The sequence below is a fragment of the Macrobrachium nipponense genome, chromosome 3, assembly GCF_015104395.2.
Source record: "Macrobrachium nipponense isolate FS-2020 chromosome 3, ASM1510439v2, whole genome shotgun sequence".
In the NCBI taxonomy this organism is placed as follows: Eukaryota; Metazoa; Arthropoda; class Malacostraca; order Decapoda; family Palaemonidae; genus Macrobrachium; species Macrobrachium nipponense.
In genome coordinates, this window is record NC_087202.1 from 45617736 (window position 1) to 45624540 (window position 6805).

Genomic DNA, 6805 nt, shown 5'->3' on the forward strand with positions numbered 1-6805 from the left:
TTCTAGAGATTAATTTATGCTAAATAGAAGTATAACTATGTAACTTAATTCTGACTTCGTGAGATTTAAGAGATGAATTTTGTTTTGAAGGTATGTCTGATCCAACAATTTTGTACAAGTAACTTACCCAGCAGATATATACTTAGCTATAGACTCGGTCGTCCCGACAGAATTCAAAACTCGCGGCACACGCGACAGGTAGGTCAGGTGATCCACCATTCCCGCCGCTGGGTGGCGGGGTCTGGAACTATTCCCGTTTTCTAAGCCATAATTTCTCTGTCAGTTGAACGAACAACACCTATTGTTCGTTCCTCCATCTTGGATTTCAACTCGTTTGCAGAGAATTTGGATTGGTTTTTTGGTGACGTATTCTGTTTTTTCTCTGGCTTGGCATACGCTTATTGTGGACTGTTTTTCGACTTTGGTTTTGACTACTCTTTCACGATGTCTGACGCTAAGGCTTCACCTATGTTTAGAGTTTGCAGTAGGGAAGATTGTAAGGTTAGGCTGCCTAAATCGGCATTAGATCCTCATAGATATTTGCGCTAAATGCAGGAGAATGAATGTTCTTTTATTAACACCTGTGTTGAATGCGAGAACCTTACGGAGCTTGAATGGAAGGAATTATCATCATATTGTTAGGAAGCTTGAGAGAGATAGTGAGAAAGGCTTCAGCTAGGTCATACTAGTAGATCTTGCTCCTCCTTAGAACAAGAAATTAACTCTCCTTTCTAACAATTTTCCCTTAGCCTCAGCTGCTTCCCCTTGTTTCTGAATCCAAACGATTCTTCTGTCAGAGAGGGGGCAAATGTAAAAGCCTTCAATTATAAGAAACTTCAAGCTCAGCTACGAGCTCTAAACCAAGGTAAGAGTGGTGATAGTGACTTGTGCAGTGTCCCCAGTGCAGTGGAGGGGGCGTCTGACCGGTTCCTCATTGCTCCTAGGCCTAGACCGCTTCCAAACTCCCAGGACCAGGGGAGGAGGAATGTCGAAGCCGCAGGGAGAATGCAGAACATCCCCAACGGTCAGGCGTCCCTTCGGCAGATCCTGTTGTTAAGATCCCTAGGCTGCCTCGGATTGCCGCAGAAAAGGCGTCCTTAAAGGAGTGTTTTTCGGCCTCAGACTCTTCCTCTCCTAAACGAGGATGGAGTTCGGCTCTCTTTCGCGCCCTTTGAAGAGAGCCTGGAAGGCGCCTAAAGGAGACGCGGCTGACTCCAGCCCAGAGCGTTTTCCCGAGGATTGGCCTTCGGGACCTTAGAAGACTAGACAAGAGGAGCCTTCTCTCAGGATCCTACGAAGAAGTTTTTTGGTTAATCTGCAAGAGCAGTTAGCTTCTCTCGTAGGCTCTTTTGCTAAGGACTCTACAAGGAGGAAGGATGTCTCGCTCCCTGTTAAGAGTTTCCGCTAAGCGCCCCGCTTCGTATAGGAGAGAACCCTCACGATCTCCAGGGCGTTTATCGCCTTCGTCGAGAGACGCGTCTGATAGGAGTTGTTCTCCTGAGAGAAGAGCCCTTTCGCCCTATAGGCTGTCTTCCCCGAAGCGCCCTCTGAGACGTCGCGAATCGAGCAGAAGTCTCGATCGGTTTAGGTGCAAGGAACCGGAAAACCGATTTAGGTATCAGGATCCCTTGGGTCTGCAGGACCAGGAGCCAGACAGGCGCAAAGAGGCAGCAAGACGCAAGAAAGGGCGTCAAGAGCCTCTTAGAACACAGGATTCAGGATGTCAGGATTCTGCTAGAAGGCAGGAGTCAGGGCGCCAGGAGTCAGGGCGCCAGGAGTCAGGGCGCCAGGAGTCAGGGCGCCAGGAGTCAGGGCGCCAGGAGTCAGGGCGCCAGGAGTCAGGGCGCCAGGAGTCAGGGCGCCAGGAGTCAGGGCGCCAGGAGTCAGGGCGCGGGCCAGGAGTCAGGGCGCCAGGAGTCAGGGCGCCAGGAGTCAGGGCGCCAGGAGTCAGGGCGCCAGGAGTCAGGCGCCAGGAGTCAGGGCGCCAGGAGTCAGGGCGCCGAGGAGTCAGGCGCCAGGAGTCAGGGGCGCCAGGAGTCAGGGCGCCAGGATCAGGGCGCCAGGAGTCAGGGCAGGGCCGCCAGGAGTCAGGGCGCCAGGAGTCAGGGCGCCAGGAGTCAGGGGCGCCAGGAGTCAGGGCGCCAGGAGTCAGGGCGCCAAGGAGCCTGTTAAAGCGTCAGGAATCAGGACGCCAGGGAGCCTGTTAAGCGTCAGGAATCAGGACGCGGGATCTTTTCAAAAGCGCCCTGAATCAGGACGCCAGGAGCCTAGCAAGCGCCACGAAACCTAGACAACAAGAGTCTAGTAGGCGCAAGAGTGTTTCCGACAGGCAGGAGCCACTCTTCGTATAGAAGTGCTAATGTTCCGCGCTCTTCCCTTCTCGGGAAAGGAGTTCTTCTCCCGGGAAGAGCCAGATCACTCAAACGATCTCCTTCTGTGGATCAGTTGGACCAGGTATCGAAGACGAAGAGCCAGTAGATGTAGCAGTTTCTGACTACAAGAGACTTTCTCTTTTGCTGCTAAAGGAGTTCGGAGACTCCCTTCATCCTGCGGACCCTCCTTCACCAGGATCGTTGATGTCCAGCACTAAAGCTCTCAAGTCGTCTTCCTTCGTCAAGATGCGCCCCGCTCTTTGTATGAAAAAGGCATTAAAGACTTTTTCAGAGTGGTTGACTTCCAGAAGGGAAGCGCAAGACAGTTTTTTCCTGCCCTCCTTCCAAGTTAACAGGCAAACCAGGAAGGTGGTACGAGACCAAAGAACCTATGGGTTAGGTCTGCCTTCTTCCGCAGATGCGGATTTGCTTCCTTAGTGGACTCTTCTAGGAGGAAGTCGTTGCTGTCTGCTAAGGCGACTTGGGGCATGTGTGAGCTAGACCACCTTCTAAAGGGCCTCTTTAAAACCCTATAAGTCTTCAACTTTATGGACTGGGCTTTGGGGACGTTAGCGAAGAGAGCTCAGGACACTGACTTTGTTTCCATGGAGGAACTTTCGAGCGTCCTGGCTTGCCTGGACAGAGCGGTCATGGACGGTTTCTGTGGAAGTTGCCTCTCTTTTTGGAACTGGAGTATTAAATAAGAGATCTGTCTTTAGCTCTTTCTTAGCAAGAGCAGTATCACCCTTTGCAAAGGACTCTCTTCTTTTTGCACCGTTATCCCCGCACCTTTTTCCACAAGAGCTGTTAGAGAGGTTTCTAAATCTCTTACGGAGAAGGCAACTCAGGATCTCCTCACGCACTCAGCCAAGAAGTTTAGGCCGGCAGTGCCTATAGAAAAAAAAGAGAGACCCTCTTTTGTTCAGCCCTTTTCGAGGTGCCTCCTCTTCTAGAGCCCCTCTTAGAGGTCGCAGACCAGAGAGAAGGAGTAGACCATCTAGAAGGTCCTTCGGGAAGTCTAGATGAGCATGGAAGTCCTCCAGACGAAAGTAGGCGCCAGGCTACTCCACTTTGCCAAAGTCTGGGCGCAGAAGGGAGCGGATCTCCTGGTCCCTCTCTATCCTGAAAAAAGGATACTTGATCCCCTTCAGGGAAAATCCTCCCTTGACGACAACTCCAAGGGAGTTGACCGCAAGATACTCGGATCCGGTCCGAAAGCTTGCTATGTTGCAAGCAGTGGAACAAGATGATTTCCAAGGAAGCGGTAGAACTGGTTCAAGATCTCCAGTCTCCAGGATTCTACAATCGGCTATTCCTGGTACCGAAAGCATCGGGCGGATGGAGACCGGTTCTAGACGTCAGTGCCCTGAATTTCTTTGTATTGAAGAAGAAATTTTCAATGGAGACGTCTTCCTCTGTTCTATCTGCTCTTCGTCCAGGGGACTGGAGTGGTGTCCCTGGACCTTCAGGATGCGTATTTCCATGTGCCAATTCATCCGGCAGCAAGGAAGTATCTGAGGTTCATGTTCCAAGGGAAAGTGTTCCAGTTCCGAGCGATGTGCTTCGGACTTTCGACTGCCCCTCAAGTCTTTACGGACATCATGAAGAAATGTAGCTTATTGGCTACATCTGGAAGGGATCAGGATCTCGTTATATCTGGACGATTGGCTAATAAGAGCCCAATCGGAGAAAAAATGTCTGGAGGACCTATTAGTTACTCTAAAGTTGACAAAGTCCTTAGACTTTAGTAAATCACGAGAAATCCTCCCCCCCCCCCCCCCCATGCTGACTCCCCAGCAGAATATTGTCTATCTGGGGATTCAGATGGATTCTCGGGATTTTCTAGCGTATCCTTCGCAGGGAAAGGAGAGAACGCTGCTTAGAAAAGGTGTCAGTCTTCTTAAGGAAAGAACATTGTTCCGCGAGGGAATGGATAAGCTTACTGGGGACCCTCTCCTCGATGGAACAGTTCGTTTCCTTAGGAAGACTTCACCTACGACCCCTTCAATTTTATCTGAAGGAGAAGTGGGATTGGAAGAATCCAACAATCTAGAGATACATTTCCAATCTCGAAAGGGATCAAGGAGAATATCCGTTGGTGGTTTAGATCCACAGAAACTAAGCAAGGGAATCTCCCTTCGCTTACAGAACCCTCGCCTAGCGTTGTTTGCAGACGCCTCAGATTCAGGGTGGGGAGCGACCCTAGGTTCGCAAGAAGTGTCAGGCACTTGGGAAGGAGAACAGTGTCCTGGCACATAAACAAGAAAGAGCTAACAGCCATTCATCTAGCTTTGGTTCATTTCGAGGAACAGGTCTCAGGTCTGGAGGGATTCAGATTCACTCGGACAACACAACAGCCCTCGCTTATATAAAGAAACAAGGGGGGACGCATTCCTTTTCCCTGTACGAATCAGCAAAGGATCTGCTGATTTGGGCACAGGAAAGGAAGATCTCTCTCCTCACAAGGTTTGTGCAGGGAGAGAAAAATGTCCGGGCAGATCTGTTAAGCAGAAAAGAACAAGTCCTACCCACGGAATGGACTCTCAATCCTCAGATTTGCCAACAACTTTGGCATCTGTGGGAAGGCCCAATATAGACCTGTTCGCGACCAACAAGAATCACAGATTAGAAACCTATTGCTCCCCGATCTCGGAATCCTCAAGCAGTAGCAGTAGACAGCTTTCTGCTAGATTGGACGGGCTTGGACGCATACGCCTTCCCTCCTTTCAAGATAGTAGGAGAAGTATTGAGGAAGTTCGCTTGCTCGGAAGGAACAAGAATGACCCTCATCGCTCCCTTCTGGCCGGCTCTCGATTGGTTCACAGAGGTGCTGGAGTGGTTTAGTGGATTTTCCAAGATCGCTTCCACTAAGGAACGATCTTCTCAAACAACCCCACTTCGACAGGTTTCACAAAAACCTCCCCGCTCTAAGTCTGACCGCCTTCAGACTGTCGAAGGACTTGTCAGATCAAGGGGCTTTTCACGAGAAGTGGCCAGGCTATTGCAAGAGCCAGAAGAGTCTCCACTTCTTAAAGTATATCAGTCGAAGTGGGAGTTGTTTAGAAGATGGTGTAAGGGAAAGAAAATATCCTCCTCCAGTACCTCTGTAACTGAAATCGCAGATTTTCTCCTATATTTGAGAAAAGACTGTAACCTGGCAGTTTCAACAGTGAAGGGTTACAGAAGTATGCTGGCCTCAGTTTTTCGACATAGAGGAATAGATCTGACGAATAATAAAGATCTTCATGACCTTATAAGGTCTTTTGAGACCACGAAAGAACATGTAATCAAGAAGCCTAGCTGGAACTTGGATGTGGTCCTCAAGTTCCTAATGTCGGAAAAATTTGTTACCGTCTCACGCAGCTTCGTTTAGAGACTTAACGAGAAAGTCATTATTCCTTTTGCGTTTAGCAACAGCCAAGAGAATTAGCGAGTTGCAAGCTTTGGAAGGTAAAGTGGGGTTTAAGAAGGATTCAGCGATTTGCTCCTTTAAACCATTTTTTCTAGCGAAAAATGAAAATCCCTCAAAGCCTTGGCCAAGAAGCTTTGAGATAAAAGGACTATCTTCATTAACAGGGAGAGAACTAGAAAGGACTTTGTGTCCAGTCAGGGCACTCAAGTTCTACCTGGAGAAGAAGAAGTTGCTGAAAGGTACAGAAGAAAGTCTTTGGTGCTCTGTAAGAGATCCGAAAAGAGCGATTTCTAAGAACGCCCTTACATACTTCATAAAAGATGTAATAAGGGAAGCTCACCTTAAGTGCGAAGAAGAGCATCTCAAGGTTCTCAGAGTGAGAGCTCATGAAGTGAGAGCCATAGCTACGTCTATGGCATTTCACAAAACATGGTCGCTTCAGGCTCTATAGAGTCGACATTTTGGAGATGTAATTCGGTGTTCGCCTCGAATTACCTAAGAGACGTTAAAATTTCGTACGAAAAGTGCTTTGCTCTGGGAGCGTATGTTTTCGGCGAATTCAGTGCTGGGAGAAGGGGCTGAGGCTAATCCTTCCTATTTAGTTTAAGGCTTAATTTACTGTTTATTGGTGGTTGTTTTTATTGGTTAATTGTCAGAGGGAATAGGGACCCTCTTACAATTCATAGATTGTAACAATACTAACATGGTCAGGTGATCGGGATTGGCTTCAGTGCTCTTTGTGATTTGGTTTGAATTTGGATTTGGCTTTGACTTTTCATTAAATAAGATGTCGGGAACTAACTAGTTCTACTAGTTTCAGTGTGTGTAGTGTGCAAGAGTGTAAGGTGAGGCTACCGAAAGCTTCAGTAGATCCTCATTCCGTATGCACGAGATGTAGAGGGCATGTTTGTTTAAAGAATGATAGATGTAAAGAGTGCAAGAGTTTAACTGATAACGATTGGAAGAATTTATGATTCTTACGTATGTAAGCTTGAACGTGATGGAATCAGGAGGTCTTCTT